General features: G+C 36.1%; 1 long non-coding RNA gene across 1 annotated transcript; it reads left to right on the top strand.

The window, feature by feature from the left end:
* The first annotated feature begins 1029 nt into the window (after positions 1-1029).
* Positions 1030-8864, top strand: LOC145293834 (uncharacterized). The gene is made up of 2 exons (XR_013869777.1): positions 1030-1283; positions 8136-8864. It is a non-coding gene; the product is annotated as an uncharacterized LOC145293834 (long non-coding RNA).
* The last annotated feature ends 8575 nt before the right edge of the window (positions 8865-17439 follow it).

The raw sequence follows: 17439 nt of genomic DNA, 5'->3' as shown, positions 1-17439 counted from the left end.
TACAAATTATAAGTGCACACACACACACACACATATATATATATATATATATATATATATATATATATATATATATATAAAATGATTATTATGCAGGTATTTTTTTATTATAATGCGAGTGAAAATGTATATAATGATCTTTGTATATAGTTGTGGAATGTCTTTTCAAGGTTAGATTGTTTTTAGATTTCATCATCGTATGAGCAGAAATGGTATCGAGTTATTGTTGTTTCAAGGGTAAATTTTATGGCCGAGACGACTGTTTGATTTGTTAAGATTTTCTATTTGTATGTTTTCAAGAAAAATTAACGTTGCTAATATATTTGAAGTATTCAACATTGTAGAGTAATCTAAATTTGAATGAACCAGATTCTAGGAATAAGCAGGTTAGTAATCCACCAAGATTACCTGTAAGAAGTTCAAAATTTTGTTTAAATTGAATATAAGGCATGTGAGTGATTAGGTTGATCATTCTTCAGTGTATATGAAATAAATTTAAACTTTTACCAACGATGACATTATTATATAGAGATAGTATGTTTGAGCTATATTTAAGTTTTATTTTGTATATTTCTTTAAATTTTGTTTCATAAATCCCCAGGAAGTGCTGATAGTGTTATTAGGGGATTAGCATATTGGCTATGGCTTGTACATTACTGATACCAGATAATATGTGGCATGTAGAGATAGCCTATTCGTGACTATTGGGGAGGCCATATAGTGCGAGAATATTGGGATGGTAATCAATGGGAATGGGATGTTTCGGTGTGGCCGATTCGGCAGAGGGACAATTCAGCATGGATCACACTAGTCACATGTTTATAAAGATTTTATGACTTAAAAAAAAAAGAAGAAAAAAATATGAAAAAATATTATTTTAATTGTTTTTAAGAAAAATCATGTTTTTGCAAAACTCTTTTTGGTTAATTATTTTCTTTTGAGGGACTAATAAGACTTTTCACCGTCTCGAGTTGTATCCCTTACCGGTGTACGTTTTGCTTTGTTTACAATGATAATAAAGACGCCATTATGTAAAAGCCGATCGATCGTTCTGTCTTTCTAATCCATTGACATCCTCAATAAAATAATGACACAGATCAAAATCTTTAAGTACTTATGTTACTGTGCTGAAACAATAACATTATTTAGAGAGCTATTCTTAACATGAGGAGGGGAGGATGTTTTGTAACTATTCTGTGTACTTTCACCTAACAATTTAATGAAAAAAATATTGTGAAATTTCAATATAACTTGAAAATACTATTTAACAACACCGTTCTTGGGTTTGTATTGACAACTTTTTCGAATCTATGTGTACGTAATACAAACCCCCGTTCTTTTTTAAATTAAGAAAAACATTATGAAGATATAATTTTTTTGACAAGAGGGTGTCATCTGTTTTCGTGTTGTGTTTTAAATTAACATGGTTGGTCGACCTAGACGAGAGTGCCCAAAATGCCGACCAGGACTGAATGGAAGAAATATCTCATGTATTTAATTTAAGCCGTCGTTTCGTATCTTACAACATCATATCTTACAACATATACAACAAATATTTTCTGGGTGGACACGAGCTGTTTACTTTGGGCATACTGTAATCCTTTCTCCTGGGTAAAATTAAGGAGAATTTCCATTCTTGGAGAAGTAGCCATTTTTTACAAGCGATACGGTAGAGAGAAGAGTGTTGCCAAAGTAAATTCAAGTGCCTATCAGGGTTGACAGCTTGGTTTCTTTTTCAATTTTGGCTTCAAATTTGGCTTTTTTCTGATAATTTTATATAAATATTTATAAATTATTAAAGATTAAAGAAAAAGTTACAATAAAGTATTTGTTGTATATGTTGTAAGATACGAAACGACGGCTTAAATTAAATACATGAGATATTTCTTCCATTCAGTCCTGGTCGGCATTTTGGGCACTCTCGTCTAGGTCGACCACATGGTTTTTTTTTTTTAGTTCTTTTTGTTAATTAACATGGCTTATTTTAAGTTCTTTTTGTTAAGGAAAACAAGGTAATCTCCAAAAATACCGTTAGGGCTTACAACATGGCCGCCAGAAGAGTCAACAAAAAACTGCGAATAGAATATATAAAACTCGTAATTTCTGTTTTTAAAGTGGGTTGTCAATTTTCTTTATGAAATATACTTCCAAAATAAACTATTACAGTCGTTTAAAACATAATAGAAGTATTATTTTTTATTTTTTAAAAACTGTTTACAAAATGTCTACGAACGTGCGTAGACATTTTGTAAACATTGTTTTTAAAAAATAAAAAATAATACTTCTATTATGTTTTAAACGACTGTAATAGTTTATTTTGGAAGTATATTTCATAAAGAAAATTGACAACCCACTTTAAAAACAGAAATTACGAGTTTTATATATTTTATTCGCAGTTTTTGTTGACTCTTCTGGCGGCCATGTTGTAAGCCCTAACGGTATTTTTGGAGATTACCGAAAACAATATGAAAATGTCATCTCCTTATTGACAACTGAATGTTGTGACGTAAATGAACACGGTTCAAAGTTTTTGGCGCTTTTTTATACAAGGTCATTGTGCAGAGCGAGACAACTCCATTTTACTAAGAAATTCGTTCATTTTTTCATCCCATAATTTAGGACGCTACTACTAACGATATTTTTATTAAATCAAAACATCAAAAAAAAAAAAAAAAGCTGAAACGATTTTTTTAACGTAACAAAGTTGATACCATTAATAATACAAAATGTAGTTTTTACGCGACTATTAAGAAAATCGTTTCTGTTTTCATATCACAATTTTTTTTCGGCTACATTTGTGCGAGCCTTTTCTAGTCTCACACAAAAACGCGTTCGCATTTCAAACCACGTTTCTTGTCATACACATACACGCACACAAACATATGGGCGCACGTACACACGTACATATATTCACGTTCACATACATACACTCACATTCACGTGCATACACACACACGCTAATGTACACACATGCACACACACGTATGCACACATGGATAACGTCACTTCCCTTTAAAGGAAATCCACACATGTGCAAAAGACCACTGGAAACAACTACAAAAGCAGTTGACGGACCAACCGTTTCCTTGAGGCGCGCGCCTGCGCGCCTCACGTCACCTCCTACTATGTCTGGAGCAAGAGCCAACAGACAGTACGTACACCTTACACGCTTTCTATCTCCATGGCCTGGATTGACTTTCTCTCTATATATATACAACAATAGACTTTCCCTCTCACCAGCTAACAGTGAGAGACGCACGCCAAACTGGCTTGACTTTCTCACTCTCTCTCTCTCTCCAACAATAGACTTTCCTTCTCACCAGTTAATAGCAAGAGACACACGCTAAACTAAACATGCGCTGTACACTTTTCTTTCATTTGTTTCTTCACAAAATAAATTCTAGTTCATTTATTTCAATAAACGCGTTGTTCGTTCCTTTCTCAATTCAATTAATTTTTCCTATTTTGTACGACTGGGGGATATATCAGAGAGGCGGTAGCACTCTCTATATAGGGATGGCCCGTACACGCCTATATACGCCTACAAAACAAAACTATCCAAATCTCAACTAAAATCAACTTATAAGTTTCAAAAAGCACATATTCTTACAGAGAAGTGTCTTACGAATCCAGCGAGTGTCAGAACGTCGGTTAAAATGTCAAAAGAGAGCAAAAAAAAAGGGTACAAAAATGGCCAATTGTTCTTCTTTCTTCTTCTTTCTTCTTTCTTTTGAGACGATGTATCTCGGTGTACAAACGGTCTCTGACAACAGTTCAAGCATCAATCGACTGCTCTTTACACGGAGAAGTGCAGTGACCCATTGCTTTTTAGCTAACTCCATAATTAAATAAGATTACGTGTAATAACAAGTTTTAAACACTATATACCCAATGTAGACAGACCACTTCGAACACGGAACTTCTCTCAAAAGGGACAGCTCCAAATAATAAAACGGATGCTCACAGACGTTCCAGTTTGCCAGTGGCCTATATTTCTTGGACGCTGAATATTTGAGGTGAACGTTAAGGTTTTTTCTTTAAACAGTAACCCACCAGCGTTAATGAAACCACGAAAACTTTATCTCAGTTGATCAAAATTGTTATAAGAGTAACCTATCAGCAAGTACGACGTCAAAAAACAATGTTATAAAAACAAATAATTCTTCAGATTTTGGACTGTAAAATATGTACAAAATGTCAATGCTGTGACCAGGATTCGAACCTAAGTTAGCACGGCCACAACGTGGGGTCCTAACCTCTAGACGATCACGGCTAACACTGACGTCTGTCGCTCTTGGCAGAAAGACACATGACTACTGTCAAACTATTGAAAAATAAGGAGGAAACTTGAAATTCTCACACATGCGCAAAAATACACTATAGCAACCATTGTTAAATGCAGCTGAATCTCTTCGCTCGCTAAGAAAAGTAGATCAGACCAGTTCTTCTAAGAACTCACCAAACGCCAAAGGAAATAAGTTAAATTAACCGCAAAAGAAACTGCAAGAAAGTCAAGAAAAATTTAATAGTGAAGGTATGAACATTTTAGAACTTTATAATACTCTAACTGTTTTATCAGAGAGGCGGTAGCACTCTCTATGTAATATAGAACCGATGGAGGACCAAGAGGCAACTACTAAGGCCCAAAACCCAAAGACCTAAAACCCAGCAGGAAGCGACCTGCTACTAATGGAGGCGGCAATGAGCCGCCACCTAAAAAAGACAATACTATCATGAATGTAAGTTTAAAAATAAGACTGTAAGTAAAAATACTAATTAACAAGAATAAAAAAGCATTGGAAATGCAAAAGGATATAGGGATGGTATGCCAAAAAGTATACAAACAAGATAGCTATGAATGGCTAGGCACATGGAAATAGAATTGCATCCAAAGTATAGCCCTATAGCTTTTTACAACTGTAATGATGGCACGGAATGAAGATTGGAGAAAAGCTATAGGGCTATACTTTGGATGCAATTCTATTTCCATGTGCCTAGCCATTCATAGCTATCTTGTTTGTATACTTTTTGGCATACCATCCCTATATCCTTTTGCATTTCCAATGCTTTTTTATTCTTGTATATAATATAGCCACCAGTCCGCAACAAATTGGGGACCTGAACCTGAGATGAACACGCATTTCCTTCTATACCACCAGCCTGCAACAAATTGGTGACACCCAAACGTGAGATGAACACGCATTTCCTTCTTTACCACCAGTCCACAACAAATTGGTGACACCCGAACGTGAGATGAACACGCATTTTCTTATATACCACCAGTCAACTACAAACTGGTGACACCCGAACGCGATATGAACATGCATTTCCTTCTATACCCTACACCAGTCTACTACAAATTGGTGACACCCGAACATGAGATGAACACACATTTCCTTCTATACCACAAGTCCCGCAACATTCTGGCGACCGACTGACGTGAAACGAACACGCATGGTGACCCTATTTTTTTTTAAATGAATTGTTTCGAGCGAGACGTGTGTTTTGTTTGATAAAAAAAACCCGAACTTTTCAACCAAGAAAAACCAGTAAACTACTACCAACAAGAATCTCAACAAGCAACAATGTCATTTTCCTCTTCGCGCTAACGAACCTCATTTTTCCAGAACTCTTTTCCATTTCAGACAACCGGCACATCACCCCGTTATTTGACTAAACACAAGCAATGTTGGGTATACAGACGGCGAGGAAAAAGAGAATTTCTCCAGCAGCGGATGAACTACAATGACGAAACCCCTCGTCAGACTCGGCTAAGATAAATAAACACGGTGCTGTCGACTTCATACCAAATTAAAAAAAATGCGAGCTCAATAAACATTTTTCATGGTTTCCTGACATTACCCTGCAACAAACCTGAGAAGCAAAATCACATAGGTCTATATACATTCTCTCCCGCACAGCAGATGCAACAACAAAGAAACAATTACAGGACATCCCTATCAACACATAGGAAGAAGTTGAATCAACAATACGAGTTGAGATGCACCACGCACACTGATAAACTCACAACTGAAAGTTTTGTTGACAGCAGGCAACTGGACATTCACTGTTCAACACAAACAAATGCACAACTAGTGCCCGTATAGGCAATGTACACACACTACCGCAGACTCACTTGCGAAGACACCGTCAACTACACACACCACGTCAACACGAACAAAAATTTTCCTTCCAAACGAACAATTCACTTCACTGCCCAAGCAACTCGTTGCACATGTCAGCACAAAAAAAAGAAAAAAAAGAAACAAATGTTAGCCTAAAAAAAGAGTAAACGCCTTTTCCACGCGTAAGTAAATACTTTTTTTATGAACACACTCCGTTTTTTTTAAACAACCACACCAACAGCTGCTGCGTAGAAGGTACGCTTTCTCTACTGTGCTAGAAAACTACTAACACCCAAAAGTATCCTATACCTCTATAAGGCCACCATTCGCCCATGTATGGAGTATTGCTGTCACATTTGGGCTGGTGCATCGGCTACTAGTCTCTCGCTCCTAGACAAGGTTCAAAAGAGAGTCGCCAATCTGATAGGCCCTGAACTGGCATCTAAGCTTTAGCCTCTCTCCCATCGATGAAACGTTGCATCCCTGTGCCTGTTCTACAAGTATTTTAATGGTGAATGCTCTGGCGAACTTGTGCCCCCACGACGTAGACACCCTCGACAAACCCGACAGGCAGCTAAATCCTACCCCCACACAGTAGAGATCCCTAGATGTAAAAGATCTTTCTACTTCAGTAGTTTCTTCCCCAGAACTACTAGACACTGGAATTCCATTCCAGGTCCCTGCTTCCCCAACTGTACTGACATGCAGAAGTTCAAGTGTAACGTGAATTAACACCTTGCTGTCCAAATCCCAACATAGTTCCCCAGTAGTTGTTGCCCCTGATAATAGCCCCTACACCAAAGTGGCAATGTGCCTTGCTTGGGGTGAAAATGTAATAAAAAAAAAAAATTTAAAAAAAGCAAAAAAACAGGACGAAAAGTCAATTGGCCAAAACATTACTTATATATAAAAAAGAAAAAAATATACACTGCATACTTTATTTCCTGGGAAGAGGAGTATTTTGTGAGCCTTTTCTAGTCTCACACAAAAACATGCGTTCACATTTCAAACCACGTTTCTTGTCATACACAGACACGCACACAAACATATGTGAGCACATACACACACGTACATATATTCACGCTTACGTACATACACTCACATACCGCTCCCTTGGGGCACGCGCCCGCACGCCTTACGTCACCTGCTACTATGTGTGCTAACAGACAGTATGTACACCTTACACGCTTTCTATCTCAATGGCCTGGATTGACTTTCTCTCTATATATATACAACAATAAACTTTCCCTCTCACCAGCTAACAACGAGAGACGCATGCTAAACTAAACACGTGCTGTACCTTTTCTTTCATTTGTTTCTTCACAAAATAAATTCTAGTTCATTTATTTCAATAAACGCATTGTTCGTTCCTTTTTCAATTCAATTCATTTTTCCTATTTAGTACGACTGGGGGATATATATAATATATCCACCAGTCCGCAACACATTACAAAAAATAAAAATGCAACGATAGTTGTAGAGAAATTATATTTTCATCTCATGATTTTAGGATGCTAAAACCAACAATATTTTTATTAAGTCAAAACATTAAAAAAAAGAAAACTGCGCCGTTTGTTTTTAATCTAACAAAGTTGATAACATCAATAATACAAAACGTAGTTTTTATGCGACTATTAAGAAAATCGTTTCTGTTTTCAGATCATAATTTATGGCGCTAAAACCAACAATATTTTTATTAGAAGAAAACATTTGAAAAAAGAAAGTTGCGGCAACTTTTTCTAGTTTTTTTTTTTTTTTTTTTTTTCAACTACATTTTTCTTAAAAAGTAAATATTATGGTGGGGTTCTATAAAAAAATTAGTCTTTAAGCTTAAACTTGGGGTTTAAAGAATGAAAACATTACAAAAGAAATGAAATTTTTACGACTACTGTTTGTTTGTTTTTTTAATTATTGAGTTTGTGTTAATGGTAATCTTTGAAGTTGCAAGTTTTAATGCAAAACTAAGTTTCAATTTTTATATCTAAGAGTTTTTTTTTTCTTATATTGTAGCCCTGACGCTGCTGCGTCGTATCTACTCAAACAGAATAATGGCGTGTTGCCCCAACTGTAAAACCCAGTTGCGCGCGCGGATGTATAAACATCGTTTCAGCTGCGCGTACATTTCCCTTTCTCCACCCACACAAATTCGGTGGACTTATAAGCGAAACTTCACCTGTTCACACGGACGTCATAAGAAGCATCTTACGTCATAAGAATGTTATTCTTTTCATCCAATTGGATTACAAGGAAACCAACTTTAAAAAAATGTTTTGTTCTGAAGACCTCCGTGAAGCCGGTCTGAAACGTATGAAAAGGGAATTTTTGCACCTAAACAAATCAGTCGACCACAAGACAGCATGTTGTAACATCATCATCAACTCCGTCCGCGTGGACGTTAAATGCACACACGCTCGACAATTAATTTCTCCACATGGAGATGGACTTGTTACCCTTCTCTACCTCTCCGGACTTTTATATTGTTTAATTCCTTGTAAAAGACCTGATTATTCCTAATCAAGAACTTTCATTTTTCTGCATCATAACATTCAATCACTTCAGTTGCAGGACTTTTCTACTTCATCACATATAGATCTTTTTATACCTCAGTTGCAGAACTGTCTCCTTCATTACATAACAAACATTTAATTACCTCAGTTACCGTTCACAAAGAAAACAATCCTTTCTGTTCTGCTCATTTATTCACAATTTAAAAAAAAAATAAATTTTATATTTAATTTATCCATTCGTCTCAGTCATCTGTGCTTGATTGTTCAACTTCATTTTACACTTGATTTTTATTATTATTTTGAATTTGCGGGACTAAACACCGACACCCATTAGTCCCGCAACACTTATGAGATTTTGTATTAGAGTAGAGTGTTGAATGATTATGGATTTGCTAGTCAATATGAATTTAGTGAGTTTGTCTCCCAGTCTGATTATGTGGCAAGAGTTGATATTTTTAACGGATTTTGGTGAGGTTTGTGATTGAATTTAATCGTGTAGTTCTATTGCAGGTTGATAGCCAATGGTTTACAAATGATCTGAAGATTTTCAAAGTTGGTACAATTTTGTTTTCATGCATTTCCATTTTTTTTTTTTTTTGCAAATAAAATGTTTTGTATCTTTTGCTTGAAAATTTAGTTTTCCATTTTGACAAGATGATAACTATGGAATTAATAATTCAATGGAATGAAAAAAGAAATAAATAATCTGGATTAAAATTGAAGTTTTTTTTTGTTTTGTATTATTTTGATAATTAAGTAAGTAGAAACCATTATATTGTTTGGGTCAAAGTTTATAATTATTTGATTCAAAATGGATTTGGCAAGATTCTTTTACTTTTGTGTGTGTGTGTGTGTGTGTGTGTGTGTAAATGAAAAACATTTTCTATAAGGATAAAGACAGGAACCAATAAAAAAGCAAAATGGTGAAGTTTGAAGAAGCGCATATGCAATAGGATGTACGTGGAGTAACAAGATGAAGTGCATAATAAAGTATATTGGCTAATCCCACAAAATTATTGTTGTGGAGACGCCTACTAATTAACATAGGCGGTTGAGTGAGATATATAAAGGTATCAATCACCAATACCGGGGGAGTTCGGCAAAGACCGTCAAATAGGAAAGGCGCTTATGCTGCCTCCAGTAAGACATGCAACACGCCACCTTCCGAAATATCTCCAACTGAAGTATATCTGAAGACATGTAAATATGTATATAACTTTTCTTCCTAATATATCATTGTATACCTTTACTTTTGTGTTCTTGTTAATTATTTGTGCAGACACAACAGTGGCAACGGGAATTCGAGAAAAGACTTATGCGGGATAAAATCCACTATTAAAATGCAACAGCGGCATCGAGAATTCGAAAAAAGATTTACGCGGGAAAATCCACTACTAAACTCAACAGTGGTGTACGAAAAATACGTACTTGAAGAAAAAAATATCTACTGTTGAACACATCAGTAACATCGAGGATTTTGAAAAAGATTTACTCGAGAATTCATTGTAGACACAGCGACACTATTCGAAAAATAGTTTACGCGGAAAGTTTCATGGTCGAAAAAAACAAAACAAAAGAAAAACAAACGAAAGTAACTTCAAAATTGTCGAACGAGTTATTCAAACACTGATACTTGAAAGCAAAATACCAATAACCATTTCAAAGTGACTACGAAAGTCAAACAACAAAAAAAAGGTTTTCGCTAGTATATCATGAACTAAATTATGCAAATTGTCTTGAAGGAGAAAAGTGATATTTTTTTTTTCAGCGGTACCAAGAAAGGATTTTTTTTTCTTGTACATAATCAAAACTTGACGGATTAAGAGAAAAAAAATAAAATACATTTTTTTTATTCCTCAATAGAAAAAGGGAAAAAGAAAGGTTCAACGCAAAAAATAAAATATCGATAAAATTCGGTTGACACAAAAAATTTTTTTTAAAAAAGCAAACCTAAAAAACGGTTGTTCGTAGTTATTGTAAAAAGTAAATTAGTAAAATAGACTGATTTTTCTAATCTTTGAAATAAAAAAACAAGATGGAGGAATTTGCTAAAATAATGACACAGTTCATGCAGAATCAGCAGATCCTACAAAAAGAACAGCAAACGCTATAAGCAGAAAGAGACAAAAGACAAAATAAACGATTCATAAAATGCCTAGAAAGGCAGGAAGAAAGGTTCGCGCAGATGCAACTTGAACAGAAAGAACTATTAGAAAGATTAACAGCTAATTCCATACAAGAAAGTAATACAACCTTCTCCAACACAACAATTGTTAACAGCATAAAACTTTTGATGCATACTTCAAGAGCTATGAAGATATTTTCGAAACAGACTGCGAAAACTGGCCAAATGGAAAGAAAGTAAGTTTATTACTTCGAAAGCTTGGTACTAGTGAACATTGCAAATTTGTTGATTTCATATTGCCAAGGAGAACGAATCAGTTAGATTTCGCTGAGACCGTAAAGCTTCTTAAGGAGTTATTCGGACCAAACATGTCTCTTTTCCACAAGAGATGGTCATGTATGAATCTTAAGAAAACTGAGGAGCAGGACTATCTGACATATGCGTCAGTAGTAAACAAAAACTGAAACAGTTTCAAATTATCGGAACCCACGGTGGACGATTTCAAACACTTAATCTTTGCACAGGGTCTAGTATCCACAAAAAATTCAGAGATCCGAAGACGCGTTCTCTCAAAATTAGAGACAGAACAAGGCCTGACATTGCAGAAATTAACAGAAGATTGCCAAAGGGCAGTATCACTAAAAAAAGATTCCAGAGATATAGAAGAAGCAGGAGTGGCGTACATTAGGAAGATTAAAAAACCTGTCAGAAACTCAGGACAAAGAAATTTTGAGACTAGTCAAAATTAAAAAAAATACCCAAATTATAAATACGCAAATTATAATAACTACAGAAAACGAAATTACGATAATAGTCAATATAATAACTACAGAAAACGAAATTACGATAATAATCAAAGGAATTATAAAAAGACAGTATCAGGTAATAATTGCAGAAGATGTGATGAAAAACATTTGGAAAAGGATTGTCCTTACAAAAATATCAGGTGCTACAATTGCGATAAAGTTGGAGATAAGAGTGTTTGCTGCAGAACAAAAAATAGAGTACATCAAATGAGAACAAACGGCAAAAGGAAAAATAATTTATGAAAATATGTATCAGTAAATATTTTTGACAAACAAGTGAAATTTCAGCTTGACTCTGGATCCGATTTGTCGTTAATAAACGCCAACACTTAGAAAAATCTGGGTAAACCGACTCTTCAAAAGTCAAGTAAAGGTGCACGAACAGTGACAGGAGACGAAATAAAATTCGAAGGAGAGGTAATCCTGCCCATTAATTTAAATGGCACGGTGAAGAAATTGAAAATCTTCGTAATTAAAGAAAGCAAGAACTTACTGGGAATTGACTGGATTGAAAAATTCAATTTTTGGGATAAACCAATGAACGCTTTTTGTAGAAAAATAACCAGTCGCACCTCAACATCAGAAAATATTAAAAACGATCGAAAAAAGAAATTCCCAGAAATTTTTACTACTGGACTGGGAAGATGCAATAAAATTAAGGCTTCGTTCGAGCTAAAAAAGAATGCAACACCGGTGTTTAAGAAAAAACGGAACGTACCATTCAGCGGTTTAGACAAAATAAATAGCAAGCTAGACAGACTCGAAAAAACAGGCATCTTATCGAAAATCGAAACTAGCATCTGGGCAGCCCCTATGGTGTACGTAAAAAAAAAGTCGGAACAAATTCGAGTCGGTGCAGATTTTTCTACAGGCCTAAACGATAAATTAAAAAACCAAACTCTGAGGAGATATTTGCCAGACTAAATGGTCGCAAAATTTTTTCAAAAATAGATTTGTCCGACGCCTATTTACAAATTCCGATGGAAGAAGAATGCTCAAAGATATTATGCATTAACACGCACAAAGGGTTGTTACAATACAATCGTCTCCCCTTCAGGATCAAAGTCGCACCGGCGATTTTCCAACAAGCAATGGATACAATGCTGAACGGAATAGATTGTGCTTGTGCATACCTGGATGACATAATCATCAGGAGCGTGTCCATAAGGGAACACCAAGAGCATCTAAAAGAAGTATTCACAAGAATAAATGAATATGGATTCAAGGTGAAAGAAAACAAATGCGAATTTTGTTTAGACGAAATCAAATATTTAGGGCAAATAATAAATAAAGACGGTCGACGCCCAGACCCAGAAAGATTAATAGCAATTAAAAACATGCCGGCACCACATAACGTGACGACTCTACAGAGTTTCTTAGGTTTCGCAAACTACTACCAAATATTTATCAACCTATTACGACCCAAAATTAGAAATAAGTGTTGCGAGCAACGCAAGCTCGTATGGTAAAGGAGCATGTATACAACATATCCTGCCATCGAAGAAACCTATAGCTCATGCCTCAAGGACACTACTTCCGGCAGAAAAGGCTTACTCTCAAATAGAAAAAAAGGGGGAAGCATTGACGAAATTCCACCGTTACCTGTACGGGAGACACTTTATACTGGAAACAGATCACAAGCCCCTAGTGACAATCTTTGGCTCCAAAAAGGGCTTGCCAGTATATACGGCAAATCGCCTACTCCGTTGGGGTACAATGTTGCTAAATTATGACTTTCATATAAAACATCTGGATTCGAAAAAAATAGGTCATGCGGATGGCCTGTCAAGGCTTATACCGAAAATGGAGGAACCCTTTGAAGAGTCAGTAATTGCAGCTATACGTTCCAATTATGAGGAAAAAAACATGGTGGCGAATATAATAATAGAATTACCAGTCACGTAAACCGATATAAAAAGGGAGGCTGAAAATGACAATGTCATTACAGACATAAAAAAAAAATAAAGGAAAATGATGAAAAAACGCTAAGCATATTTTCCGTATGCAATGATGTTTTATTATATAGTGAAAGAGTTGTTATTGAGAAAACCTTGCAGAAAAAGATCTTACGTGATTTTCATACAGGACACCCGGGTATAAATAGGATGAAGGCACTTATGCAGAGTTACGTTTACTGGCGTTACATGGATGTGTATATTGCACTAACAGTAAATAAGTGTAAAGGTTGTGCGTTAGCCACAAAGGCACCACCGATAGTCCATAAACCTTGGAAAAAACTGACCATCCATGGTCACACATTCATATAGACTTTGCTGGACCGACCGAAGGACAATACTACCTCATCGTAGTAGATAGTTTTTCCAGATGGCCAGAATTAAAGCGTTTCAAGAACCCAATGACAAATAACATAAGTTTTCTGCATGAAATATTTGCACGGTTTGGTGTGCCAGACATCATAGTCACAGATAACAGAACACAATTTACATCAAGTGATTTCAAGGACTTTTGTGACACTTTTCAGGTAAAACGTTCTACCCAAGATCAAATGGATTAGCGGAAAGGTTCGTAGACACGATAAAACATGCACTTAGAAAATCAATAGGGACTCCGATGGATAAAGCATTACAACAATTCCTACAAATATACAGGATAACTAAGAACCCAAATACACCGTCGAAATTATCGCCAGCAGAATTAATGTTTGCTAGAAAAATAAAATCACCATTTGATAAACTAATACCAAAGCAAGCAATCGTCCATAAAACTATGCACACATCACGTAAAAGGTTTAGACCTGGTGATCGTGTATATTTTAAATGTATGAAAAATAATATTTCATATTAGGAGTTTGGTAAGGTAGATAAACGGATCGGCGACTTGGTCTACATGATAAAAGGTCCAAAAGGGATACACAAAAGACATCAAAATCAATTGAGAAAACGTCATATAAAAGACAACAAACATGACAAACCGGATGAAAAGGAAGATCCAATTGATATACTATATGAAGCGTTTGATATCGAACCACCACAAACCATGCCCAAACCGAGAAGATCGGGAAGGAAAAGAAAGTTTACAGAACCAATTATAATGAACCTCAAGAGGAAAAGACATTGAAATCTACACGACTTCAAATCTTGGGAGGGGGTGTTGTAGGAGACGCCTACTAATTAACATAGGCAGGTGAGTGAGATATATAAAGGTAGCAATCACCAATACCAGGGGAGTCAACGACCGTCAAATAGGCAAGACACTTATGCTGCCTCCAGTAAGACATGCAACACGCCACCTGTCAGAATATCTCCAATTGAAGTATATCTGAAGACGTGTAAATATGTATATAGCTTTTCTGCCAAATATATTATTGTATACCTTTACTTTCGTGTTCTTGTTAATTATTTGTGCAGACACAACAATTATTAAGTTAACTTTAATATAATAATAGATGATTGTAACATCAACTTTTCTTAGGTAAAATCATGCTCATTTTTTGAGGGCGAAATTTTTTGTATGTACAAGATTCAAAACTAATTAATGGCCATTATGAATTTTGGAACAAATCTACTTGGTGTAGTTTGCCCAATATTTAAAAATACTAGAGATTGTTCTGCTGCATCTCAGTAGAGACCAATTAGTCTTCTGTGTGTCATGAGTAAGTTGCTTGTATCTGTGTTAAATAGAGAAATTGTCAACTACCTCAGCTGTTTGAGGGAAGAGACTATTAGTATAGAAAGCTTTCCGGCATCTAGGGACCTCAACAGTGAAGAGGTGAGATCTTATTGCTGAGCAGGTTGTCGGGATATGTATGGCGAGAGGGTACAAGTGCAACGAGTTCATCAGAATGCATTCCATTAAAATATTTGTAAAACAAGCACAGAGATGCAACATTGCAACGATGAGACAGAGGCTGGAGCTTAGTTGATAAAGTGGGATCGATTAGATTGACAACTCTTTTTTGGACCTTATCCAAGAGGCTAGTGATTGATGCACCAGCCCAGATGTGGCAATAATACTCCATGCATGGAGGAATGGTGGCTTTGTAGAGGTACAGGATACTCTCAGGTGTGAATAGTCTTCTAGCTCAATAGAGGGAACACACCACATTTGCAGCAGTCTTTGCAATGTCCTCTATGTATTTGTTCCAGTTCATATCATCCACAAATGTTACACCGAGGAGTTTGAAGGTAGAATTCTCAGATAGCGTGTTATTTGTCATGAATATAGGTGATTGGAGAGGCGTCTTGTAATTATTAAAGGACAGCAACTTAGTTTTACTCGCATTAAATGTTACCATCCATTTGCATCCTCATTCCATAATGGTCTGGAGGTCATTTTCTAACGATTCTACCATTGTCTTAGATTTGTGTACATCTGTTCTTCCCTCATGCAAGCGTTTTATCTCCAGCAAATATACCCATCTGGGACACAATATTATCAGAGAGATTGTTTATAAATATCAGGAATAATAATGGTCCAAGGATCGACCTCTGAGGCACTCCCGCATTAATGTTATGCAGCTTGGATGTATATTCATCAATGACAACCTGTATGCTACTATTGTCTAAGATGGATCTAATTATATTTAGTATTTGTCCAGTTATAACGTACAATTTAATTTTCATTAGCAGCCCTTTGTGCCAGACTTTGCCAAAGGCCTTGAATATATCAAGGGCTATAGCTGTGGCTTTGCCTGCTTTATTCAGTACATGTTAAATGCGTTCACTGATTAATGTTAAAATATATACAGTAGAACGAGATTGACAAACAGTATGGATTCAGGCAGAGAGAATACTTGCTTTTGCGAGGTGTTGAACTAGTGCTTGATTAATTAAGCTCTCAAAGATTTTAGTGAAGAGTGGGAGGAGACTAAAGGGGAAGATAATTGAGAGCGTCTGTTCTTTCACCAGAATTCCTGTATACAGAGGCCATCTTCCATCTATTAGGGAAGCAAGATTCAGCAAGGCATTTATTATAAAGCTTAGAACAGTTAAACATTTCTTAATTAGTATAGCAGGGATGAGATCAGGCCCACACGCCTTTGAGGTGTCTAAGTTTTTTATGATATCACGGACATTTGTGAGGGAATTGTTTGTTGGCTCTAAGGTGGAGTTGGAGGCGAATCATGAGGCAAGCAGTTCCACCTTCTCCGTTGCCGTGCATGCAACCTTCTGGATGTTGCTCAGTGGAGCAATTACTGATTGTCCTTTATTCACAACATTATTATAGATTTTTCAGTAATCAGTAGTTCCTATCTTTTGCGATTCTATGCACTCCCTAATTATTTCAGCATGCTTTCTTTTGGCTGTTGCTATTTCTCTCTTACAATGATTTCTAGCATCTACGAATTGTTGCCTATTTGTATTTGACTTATGACATACAAACTGGCAGAATGCATGCTGTCTTTGTGCCATAGCAGCTGCACAATCTGTAGTGATCCATGGGTGTGAGTGGGGCTTGCTATAATACTTTGCACCATTCAGTTTTCTCATTGGCACACTGTTCAGCAGGAAGAAAGAAGATATTGGTCCATGGGGCATCTCGGATATGTTCTCTAATGGTTTCCCAGTCAGCTCTGTAGTAGTACCTTGTTGTTTTGATCAATGGTTCCTCACCTTGAGGTTGGGATTTAAATGTGATGTCTACTGATACTACTATGTGGTCTGTGTTTCCAAGTGGACACAATCCTCAGATACTGTGGTGAAGAATAGGTCTAGAAGTGAAGCCTGCTGAGGTTCACGATCTGGTAAGCCAGTTGAAAATATTACTGTCTGTGTGAGGGAATGGGCTATAAAGAAGCTATAAGAAGAGCGTCCAGCTGCATCTGTGTAACCTGAGAAACTAAGCCAATTTTTATGGTGGACATTAAAGTCACCAAACGCATGTATTTGGGTGTTACTATCCAAGGAGAGTGCTGC

The sequence above is a fragment of the Euprymna scolopes genome, chromosome 15 (assembly GCF_053919585.1).
Source record: "Euprymna scolopes isolate OS-2025 chromosome 15, ASM5391958v1, whole genome shotgun sequence".
NCBI lineage: Eukaryota > Metazoa > Mollusca > Cephalopoda > Sepiida > Sepiolidae > Euprymna > Euprymna scolopes.
Note: the sequence above shows the minus strand (reverse complement) of the source record. Positions and strands in the feature narration are given on the sequence as shown.